The following is a 13,986-nucleotide window of genomic DNA, read 5'->3' as shown; positions in this document are numbered from 1 at the left end:
CTTTACCACCATGAATTATCTGCAGTCCCAGTGATACCTTAGATCACTTGCAAGACTCCCAATGCCTTGGGCAAAGATTCTATTCAGTACAAATAGTAAGCCTTTTAATGGGTGTGTATAGATCTACATATACATTAATATATGTATAGTTTTAGAGACCTAAGCACTGTGAAATTACACTAGGGCATAAGAATCAAAAGGCAAAATGATCAACCCGAAGCAAAGAAAATGAAACAGAACAGTCTCATTTAATTGAGTGTAACAAAGTGTGCTAAATAAACTTGGTAAAAGAAATGCAAATCTGGCTCTTCAAGCATACAGTTTTAATTATTTAAGGGGTTTGTAGCAGAGTTAAGGATGCTTTAACTATATTAACTCTACACTGACAGCTTCCTTTAATTTCTCTGTAGGAATGTACACTTATTTTGGATTATGGGTGAAAAGAAGCAGTTATAAAGGCAAAGAGAAGGTCACAAGAGAGGCAAATATGCAATGCGGAGATTAGAGTGTGAAACATTAAATAAGGAACAATATTTCATGTCACGGCCCCGCCCATGATCGTTAACATGCAGCAGGGAACATGCTGAAAGCTCAACACAAGATTCCCTATATGTGTTGCCTCTACAGGCTTTGTTTAATTTTTCTTTCTTTTTTCCCCTTTTTTAAAAGAAATGATCTGGTTTAACAATGGCAATTTTAGTGAGGAGAATAAAGACATCAATACACAACCTGGACAGTCTTGGTGGCGTTTCTTTAATGAGTAAATCTTTTAACGTAATTTTCTCTTTGTCACAGAAGAAGGAAAAGAAGGAAGAAAAAAAGAGCAAGAAGAGAGAAGGGGGTGGGGGATTGTGAACTGGTTAATGCAGCGGGTCTAATTGGAAACCCAAAAAGAAAGTTTAACTTCTGCAAAAAATTAATGAATTTTTCCTGTAAAGGTTAGAAATTAATAATGCTATTACCATGGAGAATATTCACTAATCCACTGAGATCTCATGAGTAACCTGGAAACCCTTCTGATGATATGCAGTGTTGACTTTTTTTTATATATATAAAAACGTTTGGTGTCTTCCCTTCCATTACACAGACTCTATTACACTCAGTCTGAGCAGTTCCAGTCTCATCAATATCTCCTGTCTTCTACAAGTAGTTTCCCTGGAGGATGAATGCCTGTTCTCTGAAGCAGAATGCAAGTGAAAAGTTAAAGTGATAGGTAATACTCTCTTCCCACGTCAAGCGTTAAGATCCTCACTGGAACAGGACCGCGCACATTTCAACATTTGGATGAAAATTAAATAAATATCAGCCACTGGGCTTGTAAATATATGAATAAATTCAAATATATATATATATACACACACACATATATATGTGTGTGTGTGGTGGGGGGGGTATATACCCCCCCCACCACACACACACACGTATCTACATAAATACATCTTTATTTTCCAGTTCTCATCCTAAGGCTAACCTATAGACACAGTCCCTATTTCTTCTTTTCCATAACTCAGCTAAGCTACAGGTACAACTACTACATCAAAATCCTTTACTAATCCATCAGAATTTATCAGACAGACATACCTTATAGTTATCATTTTCAATTTACTAAACAGAAAGTAGTACAGATATAACCCCCTCACTGTGAGCAGGCCCCTATTCTATGACTTCTTCTCAGTATTAAGAAGCAAATCAACACATGGTACATAATCTGTTTCCCATCTTAGTTCTATACTAGGCAATAACTTTCTTCTGAGCCTACTGATTGGACCACCTGTCAATTTCTAAGTGGCTTCCACTTCCTTCCCCACCTTCCCACCTCCTCCAGAGAAACATTCAAATGTCCAACAGAATTGAGAAGAAAGGGAAAAGGGGGAAAATGTGTCTTCCTAGCTGTGAGCTGAAATAAAATGAATCAGAAGTACATAGGAAGGCGCAGAGAAGCCTCACCGGTCAATATCACCAATTTGATATCACCAAAGAGAATTAGGTAGACGCTGAAGACAGTTATGGAGGATTGATTCAAGGGAGAGGCTTGGGGAAGGGAGAGGTATAAAGAAGCAAATGCAAAATTTATATGCATCCTCTGACCCAGAGACACTGATGTCCTTTGTTACCCACAGGATTCCAAACAAGGCAAGAGATGGTTTCAGGAGACAAGACAGCACAGCATGTCAGAGCCATGCTGAAAGATAACATGACAACTATCACCTGGGGGGGGGGGGGGGGGTCATAGGAAGGAAGACATTTCCACTCAAAGACATTCCGAGTTGAAAATAAGATGTCTAGTAGAGTAGGCAAGTTGCAGCAGATATAATTAAAGTTGAGACAACCCTCGGGACACTACTATTTCCAAATTGGGCATTTGGTAAATGCTTTGAAAATAAAAGTCAAGGCCATCAGATATTTTCACTATAAAAGTATATCTAAGGGAGACCATGACTACCATTAGAAGATCTACCTGTTCACATGGTGTGAAGACCCTCAGACTACATTTTCCCTCTTAGTTAACTTTTACTGCTTACTGTTTATGCTGCTGACTTCTCAAATGATTGAACATTTCCCCTAAGGCATCATGTCAAGTAGCCTAGCACATAAGTATCTTACCAAGGCAATCTAACCCCCAGAGCCAGATTCAAATATCACAGTGAGACTTGCACGTACATTTGAGTGCACCCCGGGGAAAACAAGAGGACATGGGAAGATGAGAAGAAAACACAGCATCGCAAAATCCCAGAGCCAGACAAAACCTTAGCGGGCATTGGGTTCAATGCTGTATATGAAGCTTGAATTCCTTCTACACCATCTGCCCTGCCTAACTGACACAAGTTTTCTTCCCAAGGTTTTTCAGAGAAGGAGAGCTCCTGGGTTGCCTCCTCTCCCCTCCAGGACCCCTATTCTTGTTTTTCGATACTTCTACTTGGCGAAAAAGTTTCTCATCCAGGGTCTGCACCTCTGCAAGCGCACAAAAAGCTGAGCCCGGTCCTAAGAGACTTGGCCCAGAGCCTGAAAACTAACAATGTTGGCTGAGTTATTCGCTTCTGGTGAGTCATTTCATTCTTTGGGGCTTCATTTTTTTTTCTTCCTTCATCTGTAAAATGGGAATAATAACAGCCTAATCTGCTGTGTTGCTGTGAGGATATAAATTGTCAAGTACCAGGTCTGGCACATAGCACATGTTCAGGAAGTAAAGGAGAATGACACGAGTGAAGCATGCTTGACTGTCTGGCTTTGAATCTCACTCCAGAGTTATGAATGGCGTGACACCAAACAAGGGGCTAAACTCCTGTCTCGGTTTCCTCCCCAACAAAAGTTATAAAAACAGCCCCTGTCCCAGAGGATTGCTGTGAGGGTAAAGAGGTATCATGTACTCAAAGCATTCAGAACAGTCTGACACAACAGCAGACACTCAGTAAGTGGGTACGGTTTTGTGTTTTTGTTTTTTATGAAGTACTAATATTTTTGCTACTATTCGTAGCAGCAGCATCTTTTAGCTTCTCTGGCCTCCATGTCTTCTGTTACAAGGAGGGAACAGCTACTACACAGGAACTTCCTGAGCTAAAGGAGGTCACATACACAATACCTGGCACATACCCCACAGTCAATAAACACATTTATTTCCTTCCTGTTACTTTCTTCTTTAATCTCAATCTTCTGCGTTTGAAATACCAGGGAATAAGGGTGCCTGGGTGGCTCAGTCGGTTGAGCATCCAACTCTGGATTTTGGCTAAGTTCATGATCCAGGGTTGTAGGATCAGGCCGTGCATCAGGCTCCATGCTGAACGCTGATCTTGGAGGCTGCCTGAGATTCTCTCGCTCTCTTCCTCTGCCCTTCCCCCTCCCCTCTCTATAAAATGAAATAATAAAATAAAATAAAATAAAATAAAATAAAATAAAATACCAGAGAATGAGAATCCAGTCCCCTTTTCCCTTTGATGGTTCCTCAAATATTTGAGGACAAGTATCATAACTCCCTAATATCTTCTCTACTCTGAGGAGCCCTGGTTTCTCCAATGTTCCCTTGTGTGATAAGATTTCTGGTACCTTCACAGTCCTACTGGTCTCCTCCTCAATAGGATCTGATTGGTCTGAGCTCCTCCCTGTGCAGTGGCCGAATTCGTGGGCCTGTGAACTCATGGGCCAGCGAGCTGTGTATCAAAGATCTGTGTCGTTAGAGGCGATGGAGAGACAACACTGCTGGGCACACTGGTGGTCTTTCTGAGAGGAGGTATCGTCAAAACGTTTTCTAATTCAGTCTTCAACTTTTGTGCCAAGCCTCACTTGTTCTTGAAGCTTGACTGTCAAATGCTTATATATCTCATTGCATATTCAAACAAATAAACCATTCTCATTTAGTCAGTCTTGACACATTAGAGTTTTTTGCCCATAAAAAATGGTAATATTACTGCTTCCACTATGGGATACTTTTCCGACAATATCTGTTATTTTTCCCAATAACAAATTCATACAGTGTTGTAAGCTCCATTGATAGATCTTCATAAAAGCTGTTATCATGTCATTTGTTATGACATGAATTTCTTCTTTAGACCATGTGTGCAGTAAAAGCCTTGTGTACACAATTAGCCTATAATTCAGTGTGAGAAAAGAATATTTTCTTACAAAGCGTTTTAACGGGAATCAAATGTATTTACCATCCCCATATTCCACTTGAAAATATTGTTTATGCATTCCACTGACTCGATCTTTAAAGTTTTCCAATGGGATACTAAAGCTTTCATTTTTTGCCCAGAAAATTCAAGTGGCAGGAAAGCTAAAGTTATATGTGAGACGTTACACCATCCACCCTGATACACTTTAGCCAACACTAAAGATATGCAAAACCTGCCAGCAAAACAATGAAATATAAATACCAGGTGTAGGGGCACCGAGGTGGCTCAGTTGGTTAAGTGTCCGACTTCGGCTCAGGTCTTGATCTCCCGTTCATGAGTTCGAACCCCACAGCGGGCTCTGGGCTAACAGCTCAGAGCCTGGAGCCTGCCTCTGATTCTGTATCTCCCTCTCTCTCTCTGCCCCTCCCTGCTCACATTGTGCCTCTCTCTCTAAAATAAAATAAACATTCAAAATAAGTCAATAAATACCAAGAGTAAGTTATTAGAATCACAAAATTTTATATTGGAAAAGACTTTAGAGATTGTCCAATCCACTGTTACACTTCTTTGAAAATCTTCTTCATGGTCTGCCTTATTCATGTATGCCCCCACTTAGTTTCTATGATGCATTTTACCCTTCATATACATTTTTTTTAAAGTACTGCCCTAAACAATATCATTTATTAACTCATAACTTAGATATTCTGGTTTTATTTTCCAACTACACAGTAAAACAAATAGAGAACTACTACAATTTAAAGGTTTGTCCACTCTAAATAACTAGAACTGAGATTTCTTAAGTTCCAGTTTCTCTTTCCATCCACTTAATTGTGGAAACTTAGAAAAACGCTGGCATTTGGAGAATAAAAAAAGATAAAAATTACAAAATCCTAGCAAATCACCTAAACTCTGGTACCATTAAGATCCAGAGAGTCTGGGGGCACCTGGGTGGCTCACTCAATTAAGCGCACACTTCAGTTCAGGTCATGATCTCATGGTAGGTGAGTTTGAGCCCCACTTCGTGTGAACTCGAGCCCCACTCCAGGCTCCTCACTCTCTCTCTTTCTCTCTCTGCATCTCCTAGGATTCTTTCTCTCTCTCTCTACCCCTTGCTCACTCAGGCTCACTCTCTCTCTCTCAAAAGTAAGTACATAAATAAATAATATACATATATACATATCTAGAGAGTCTGCTCAAAATTATTAGAATTCACTATTGAAACTATCCAAGTTTTAGTGCCGTGTATATTGACCCCTTAATTCTCATGTTAACTTATCCAGTCAAACTGAATCTCTTAAAAGCTCAAAAAAAAAAAAAAAAAAAAATCTGCCTATTGCACTACATTGGGGAAGTGAGTAATGTAAAAGCTTGATTTTTTTAAAATACCGATAGAAATTAAAAGTATTCCTCATTCTCAGGTACATCAAGTCACATGAGCAAACTGATTGTCAATGTTTCCTAACACAGGTCTCTTTAAACAGACTACATTAGCTGACAGATAAGTCTCATTTTTTTGTGGGGCTTTTTTTTTGTTTTGTTTTTAAAAAGCCCTGTTTGTGGAGTCCGGGAGCTCCTGCACTTTTACCCATTGGTCATCACTTAGTCATGTGACCCTGGGCAAGTCACTTCTCTTGTAGCCTCTTCGTCAAGTGTGAAAAGAGGGGCAAGACCCAATGACCACCACCACCACCACAACTTCCCCCCCCCCACATGATTAGCTGCAAGGTTTGTACGCCACTATTTAAGGCTTCAGAAGTAATTCAGTCTCTTAAGTAGCTTAAGCATGTCCTTTCTCTTTGCAATTTTCTTCTCTGCTTTCCCAGACAATGCAAAGATAAACACAGTCCAGACCCATCCAAATATAATCCAAATTAGCGGGGCTTTATATGGAAAGAGAAGCGAAACCACAATGTAGGACTGCAGACGGGGCTTCCCGGGATATCTAGTGTAAAAGAGAACAAAGCCAGAATTCTGTTACCACAACAAAACAAAAATTAAGGGGTATGTGATTTAACTGAGTTGCGTCAGAAATGGGGCTGTTCTCATTTCTCTGAAACTATGAGCTGGTGAAATTCTCCTAGTTTAGCCATCATGCCTGGGAACAGTAACGGTGCTGAAACACAGTAAGTAAGCATAACAGAACCAGATGTATAAATATATTCACATTTGTAGCAAGGGCACTGCTTTCCTTTAACTGCTGAACTGCTGTATCAACACTGTTCTATCACCGACTAATTATAGCTAACAAAGCCCACTGCACAAAGTATGTCTCGTCTATTTTTTCCTGGTACAGAAGTACAGTGCCGACATTCAATGAATATTAAGTGGAAATGATTTAATTCTTTGAGCACTGCATCTGATATGAATTCATGGTCTTTCTACCAGTGCCATTCTAGGTGTTTTCATGCCCATCAGGGTAGCAATGGTCTGAGCCACTGACGCCTCTTGGCTGGCATATTGTTGGGTTGTAAATATCTCACTGGAGATGTACTATCTAGAGTTAAATGTTTCCCTCTCCCCTAACCTACCAACCAAGTTAGTCGGCTTACAGTTCTGGGTAGTGGCCTTGCATCTGAGAAAAGAAGGCACGTGACACTGAACTGAGTGTCCGTTATTTCACACATTCAGTCAGGCATTTGGTGAACAACCATTTCTCAGGCATCTACCTGTGTGCCAGGTAGCATGATAGGTTCGGGAAAAACAAAGAAGCAAGAAGGATGGCTTCTTCAAGGATTCTGTAGTTGGTCCCTCCATTCATCTATTCACCAAACGCTTACTGGCATGTCTGGTTTCTGCTCATTGAGTCATTTCACAACATTTAAACAGGTGACTTTCACAACCGTGTGCAAGGTGTTATAATCAAGGCTGCGTGAGGTGCTGTGGAGTAAAGTAAAATGATTGGCACTGCTTGTGGGCTAGGATGAAGGACAGGGCATTACAGTGGGCAAAGGACACACGGTAGTATGTCAATCTCAAATGCCCGGGACAATCCATCTTCGGCTCAGAAAGAAGCAGAAGAGTGGCCTGAAGCTGGAACTTGAATTGGGATTACAACAAGCATAGACTTAGAAAGTCAGGCAGAAAGGAAGGGCTGTCCAGGCAACAGGAGGAACAGTGTGGAAGTACTCAGCATGAGTAGGGAACTCAGAGTAAAGAGCGGTGGCTGGAATAGTCACCGGAACAGTGAGCAGTGGAAGGTTTGAAAGGCTATGGGCTTGGAAGCCAGATCACGGACAGAAAGACAGGTGGTGGGGCCTGAACCAGCCCTGGAGGCCATGGAAAACATCCTCCTCCCTCACCCACTGAGAGGTGCAGGGGGCCACAAAGAAAGCAGGCTTTTAGGAAAACTGAGGCTCTGTGCAGGATGTGAGAGGAGGTGGGGGCAGGGGAATGGAAAGATGGAAAGATAGAAAGGAGAGGGTATGAAACAATAGCGTAGAAATCTGACGATGATATTAAAATGGAAGCCATCAGGAGCATACTGCAAATGAGGGTCAGAGAAGTCACCACAAATGAACCACAATATGCTACACTATTAAGTCTCCTGTGGTTCCATCCTGTCCACACTTTTATCATTGATCTGGTGCTATGGACTGAATTTTGTGTCCTCCCCTAAAATTCATATGTCGAATCCCTAATCCCTGATGTGGTAGTACTGGGTATATGGAGCATCTGGGAGTCAATTAGGTCATGAATCGGACTAGTGGCCTCATAAAAAGAGATAGAAGAAAGATGACGTCTCTCTCAGCCATGTGAGGACAGCGCAAGAGTGTAGCCATCTACAAGCCATCTACAATGCCTTTCACATGACTGTTTTCATTTAATCCTTGTGGCAGGTAGGCCCCATTTTTCTCCCATTTTACAAAGAGGAAACTGAGACTCAGAAAGATGAAGCAATTTGGCAAAGGCACAGGGCCAGTAAGTGGCTCTGCCCCAAGCAGACTGCTCAGTGTCTCTGTCCTTCTGCCATCCTCCCAGCTATACAACCTTCTCTTACAGAACACAACACACCCAGATGTAAGAGCAGATTGTCCTAAAATGGAGCACACAGATTATTTTTTAATCAATAATTACAATCACAACTTCCAGAACAAAATGTGGGTCATTTTCAAATACTGGTCTGAAAACACTTCATCTGACTCAGTCCAGGAGAAAGAACCTTAAGGGACATCGAAAACACATGCATTTAATTTTTTAAATGTTGGAGGAGATATTCCTGAGGAGGTGTTGGGTTTAATTGACTAAACAAGATTTTTTTAATTAAAACTCTGCGAAAGAAAAACAAATTCTACTGTCTTTCTCCACCTTTCCAACTCCGGAAAGCCAAGCTGTAAAGATGTAAAGCAAGGCTTAACATCTCACAAGTGGTTGTTAATGGATTCATTGTTTAGTTAATTGTGCTGAACAGAAGTGCAGGTAGCTTCATATTTGCATGGATAATAGGTCTTCTTTAAAGTGTGTGGCCAGTTCAGTTGGGTTTTAATGATCTGTAATTTTTTTCTTTTCCAACTTTGGGTTGGGTTGATTGATTGATTTTCAAAAAATCAGTCATGCCTAAGGCAAAAAGACCATTTTTGCTACATTTGGGACATCTTGTTAGTACGTTTCAAAACAGATGCTTGTTTGTAAGGCTACTTAACATGATGCCAACATTTAACAACCTTTCAAAGTTAATCCAATACAATAATTTTCATACTCAATACATACTACTCTAGGGCCTGTTTCGTAATAAAAAGAACTATTTTACCTTACATGTTTATCCCTTTCTGAAATAGCTAGTCCATAATTCAACCATAAAAATTACATAGTTCCCACACAGCAGAAGAACCCAAGGAGAACCTTTTCCCCTTCTGGGCATGAATAGTTATTACCTTGGTAGAGTATGTTATAGTTTACATTTCCCCATGATTATCACAAGGTTGGTGTATACAAGGTACAGATCAGGTGGGTGACTTGACCATGATCACCCAGCTAGTATCTGGCTGAAAAGACAATCAAATCTAGGTCTGACTGTAATTCCAGTGGTCACTTTACTTTGAACAATAACAAAGGGAAATACCCTCCATCGTGTTTTAACTTCTAATTACCACTGGCTGGCCAAACTCTGCACAGATTTCTCTGTTGAATGATGCTGGCAAGGTCTACCAACAGGTAGGACTAGAGATTATTCCTCCACCCCAAGCTTTTGAATGAGGCATTTTATTCATTTAGTCCACAGGTGGGCAAGCTACAGTCCATTTGCAAAATAAAGTCCAATGCATGTTTCTATAAAGAAAGTTTTACTGTAACTCAGCTACATTCATTTGCTTAAATATTATCTATGGCCACTATCATGCTACAACAGCAGAGTTTCATAATTGTGACACATGCCATATGGCCTGCGGAGTCTCAAATATTTATGATCTGTAACTTTACAGATAAAAGTTTGCCCACTCCAGATTCTGTCACTGAACAAACGTTAGTAAGCAACAACTATATGTTAGACACTACATTACTAATATCTAATATTTAGCAGTATCTATTATATGCCAGAGGCTTTCCCTATATTTCTATATTGTTTCCTATATTATTACATTCAATTCTCTCAAGACCTCTGCATAATGTATATGTGTGCATGTGTACACACACATGCATGTGCTTTTCTTGCATACTCCAAATTTTACTAAAGATCCCACATTAAGCTTGGGACTCTCGATTTGGAACCTGTCTAAATCATGAGCCCTTTGCTATGCAATACTGCTTCTCAGAGGTGACTTTGGAATGAGCGTCCTTCCAGTGAAATGCCGAAGCCCCTAGGCATTATCTGATCCCATAGGGAGAAATGCCTTAGCCTTTGGGCTATTTTATAACTTCCTAACTTGTAGATAAATGAAAGCAATGCAAATAACTCTTATCTACAGATGCAAATAAGTTCTGCCCAGTGGAAGTTCAATCGACTCCCCCTCTAGTTTTGAATCCATTTGTAAATTCATGTCAACGTTCTTTTATTCCATACAAATTTGTGGTTCTCCTGTGAACCTGTTACAACAAATTTCTTGGTACCCTCATTTATTAGTGAGTTGAATCAAAATTTTAATGTGTTCATTTTATACCTGTATGAATCAGGGTTTTGAGAAGTTATCCTTTAACAGGGGTTACGAAGATGCCTTTTTTACCATCTTGAATCTCACAGTTTTGTTTGGATTACATACCAAACTGTAATCAATATGACCATAAATTTTATATACCTAAAAAGGGATGGGAGGAGGGAGAATAAGAGAGAACACAGAGATTAAGAGGTCACTTTGAGGGTCGTTTATGTTACGGAAAGCATCAGCAAGACTTAGATTTGGACCATGGTTCTGCCTGTGCTTAGTTTTACTAAGCATATTACTGAACTCCTATAAGCCTCAGTAATCGCATCTGTAAACTGGGGATGATGCTGATTAAATAGCTATTGCTTATAAAGGGACTGGCACATATTAAGTGATCAATAAGTGTTAACCACCATTATTGAGATTCTTCTCTGAGAAATATTGAAGAAATTAGTTCTATTTAGAGATGGGAAGGTCTTCACAAAGCAGGTATATTTGATCCGGGTCTTGAAGGGATAGTAGGAGTTCACCAAGCAGAAAGCTAGAGTAATGTCATTTGACATAAAAGGCACAGTGTTTTTTTTTTGTTTTTTTGTTTTTTTTTAAACTGAAAGGTATGAGGGTGGGGAAGGTAAGTGAGACTGCCAAATTTACAAGAAGGCAATTACCAGGTAGACACTAAATTTATAAGGTGACCTGAATTCTCCTAAAGTTGTTAAAGCTGCTACCTCCCTACTTCACAGTGTGTACAGACAGCTAAAGCCAGGTAGGAATGCAATATGAAGATACCAATTGTCACAAAATCCAGAGACCAAATCATCATGACTACAGGTATGACTACTCACAGGTTCAAGGACCCATCAGGAACAAGGGTGTAAGATCGCATTTTATAGAGGACAACTTTGTAACAGCTTTCATTCAGCACAAACTCTCCCCCTCTCTTTTTTCTGTTTCCCTTTCTCTCTCTCATTCTGTCTTTTATATACCTGTAAAAATAACACACAAATCCAATTACACTCTGTTCTTACCTTGGCCAGACCCTGTTTCTTTCCGTGCCTTATTCTATGTCATTTCTACATGATATCACCCTGTTTTATCAAATCGGGGACTTTCCTGGATACTTTGGATGAGAATAAATTTCAGATTAATTCCCAGTTCTGAGTCAATATTTGCTAAAAGTTTACTAGAAAGTCTTCATCCACCATGTTTGCATAATTCTGTTTGCTCCTTTTCAGTCCTGCATACACCCATTTGAATGAGGAACTGTAAAGGGCCTGTTGTTATCTGACCTGCACACTCTGCAAAGGGCCCACAGGTCTGCTAAGACTCAGGCATGTCAGCTATCTCTTTCTGCTAGAGCAATGATGGGTAAGATGAAAAGGAGGTTAGAAATACTTTAGGTTTGGGCAGGAAAATAACTTCCTCAAAAAGCCTTTTCCTTTAAAAAAAAAATACCACAAAAATGTTACAGGTACTCCCTGCGTCCTACTATCAGATATCATCCCGCCCCCAGTCTCTAGAGGTTCTGCTGTGTGATTGTTTCAAGCTCTCTTCTTCGTGAAGAGGTGAACACGTGACCACTGCCATCCATAAAGGCTGAAGTGAGTGTACTTAGCTAAAGGGCATTGCAATAATTTTTCTCTTCCACGTGAGAAAGTTAGCCTTGAAAATTCTCTGGCTCAGTGCCTGTTTTTAAATCATCTTTTAGGGAGGGATGGCCAAGGGGACACGTTAAGTTTGAACCAGTCTCCTTCTCACTCCCAAATCAACAGCTCTTTAAAATAACAACAATAATGATAATGATAATAGTAAGACAGTAGCCCCTATCAAGCCTTCAGATTTGCTTTCAAGGCAGAAGACAATGCTGAAGACCGAATATTTTAATAGGGAACGCCTCCAAATACTCGTTGCAGGAAAGCAGTCCCGGCAGATGGATTAAACTTGATTAGCATAGGGGCTGGCGCTGTTCTGCACAGACAACATGATTTCTATTGGAATCTAGGGTGAATGGGAGCCTGAGAAAGTCACTGAAAAGATATGTAACCCCCAACTACAAATCAACTTCTGATTCCAAAGAAATTAGTGTCTTTCCCCAACCCAGGCTGTAGCATGTCGCTGTGTGAGGAAACATGGTGAGAATCATGAACCCATTTCAATAAATGCAGCAGCAGGGCTAGACTATCACTTCTTTTTGTCCTGACTCTTAAATGTTTGTTTGCTACAGGACCCATGGTTGGGCAGTATTCCCACTATGACCTTGCAGAGGGATGGGAGAATAGCCAGGAATTCTTAAAAAAAATTTTTTAACGTTTTATTTATTTTTGAGAGAGACACCATGCGTGAGCAAGCTGGGGAGGGACAGAGAGAGAGGGCAACACAGGATTAGAAGCAGGCTCCAGGCTCTGTGCCTGGAGCCTGTCCAGGCACAGAGCCTGACGTGGGGCATGAACCCACGAACCGTGAGATCATGACATGAGCTGAAGCTGGACGCTCAACCAACTGAGCCACCTAGGCGCCCCAGAGAATAGCCAGGAATTCTGATGTGAGTTTGCCAAAGTAAAACCTTGCTGAGCAATGGTGGCACTTTAGCATACAGATAATTTTTATAAGCACTTGTCCTGAAGGGAGGGAGAAGTTCACACACACCTACACTTGATGCTTCCATAGCTTGCCAGGCTGAAGAAATGGGTTTCTGAGTGAAAAGGGAAACCTCAGCCAGGCCTTCCAGGAAGTTCCCTAAAAACCAAAGATACAGCCTTCACTTGAGAAAACATGCAATAAAGACCTCCCACAAGGTCCAGTTTAGAGCTGGTCCCTTCTTGGTGAGACGGCACAAATCAGGGTAATCTAGCTGCTGGGGGTCTGGGTTCAAGCTTTTTTTCATCGACTGAATACAACTCAATTTATTTTCCCTAAATTGAATTCCTCTGGGAAAGTTCCAGTTACAACTTAAACTTAAGTTCATTACTTTGCCCCTTCTGCCCACGGTTCCCTTCATCTTTAACTTGCACATTGGTACATCCCTTCATACTTTTCCAAAAGACTGGTTCATACATAATCTGGCTTCATCCTCATTTTGTAGGTAAAAATTTCAGTGTCATTACTCCCATTAAGTCTGAGATCCAGAAGGGTTAAGTGACTTGCTCATGACCAGTGACAGCAGCAGGAATGGATCTAGGCTCCACGCTTCCCAACTCTCAATAATGTAAAGAATGGCAACTCTCTTTGACCCAGTGAGTGCTATTTTACCATGCCTCAGTCACTGTGCCAGGCAAACAGTTTATGGAAATTACCTCCTCTATTCC

The 13,986-nt window shown here is 40.6% G+C and overlaps 1 protein-coding gene across 3 annotated transcripts in view; it reads right to left on the bottom strand.

The window, feature by feature from the left end:
* The window catches only part of MPPED2 (metallophosphoesterase domain containing 2), a 173,519-nt gene that overhangs the window by 125,655 nt on the left and 33,878 nt on the right, over positions 1 to 13,986 (bottom strand). The window lies entirely within an intron of this gene.

This window comes from Panthera uncia, chromosome D1, assembly GCF_023721935.1.
Source record: "Panthera uncia isolate 11264 chromosome D1, Puncia_PCG_1.0, whole genome shotgun sequence".
In the NCBI taxonomy this organism is placed as follows: Eukaryota; Metazoa; Chordata; class Mammalia; order Carnivora; family Felidae; genus Panthera; species Panthera uncia.
Note: the sequence above shows the minus strand (reverse complement) of the source record. Positions and strands in the feature narration are given on the sequence as shown.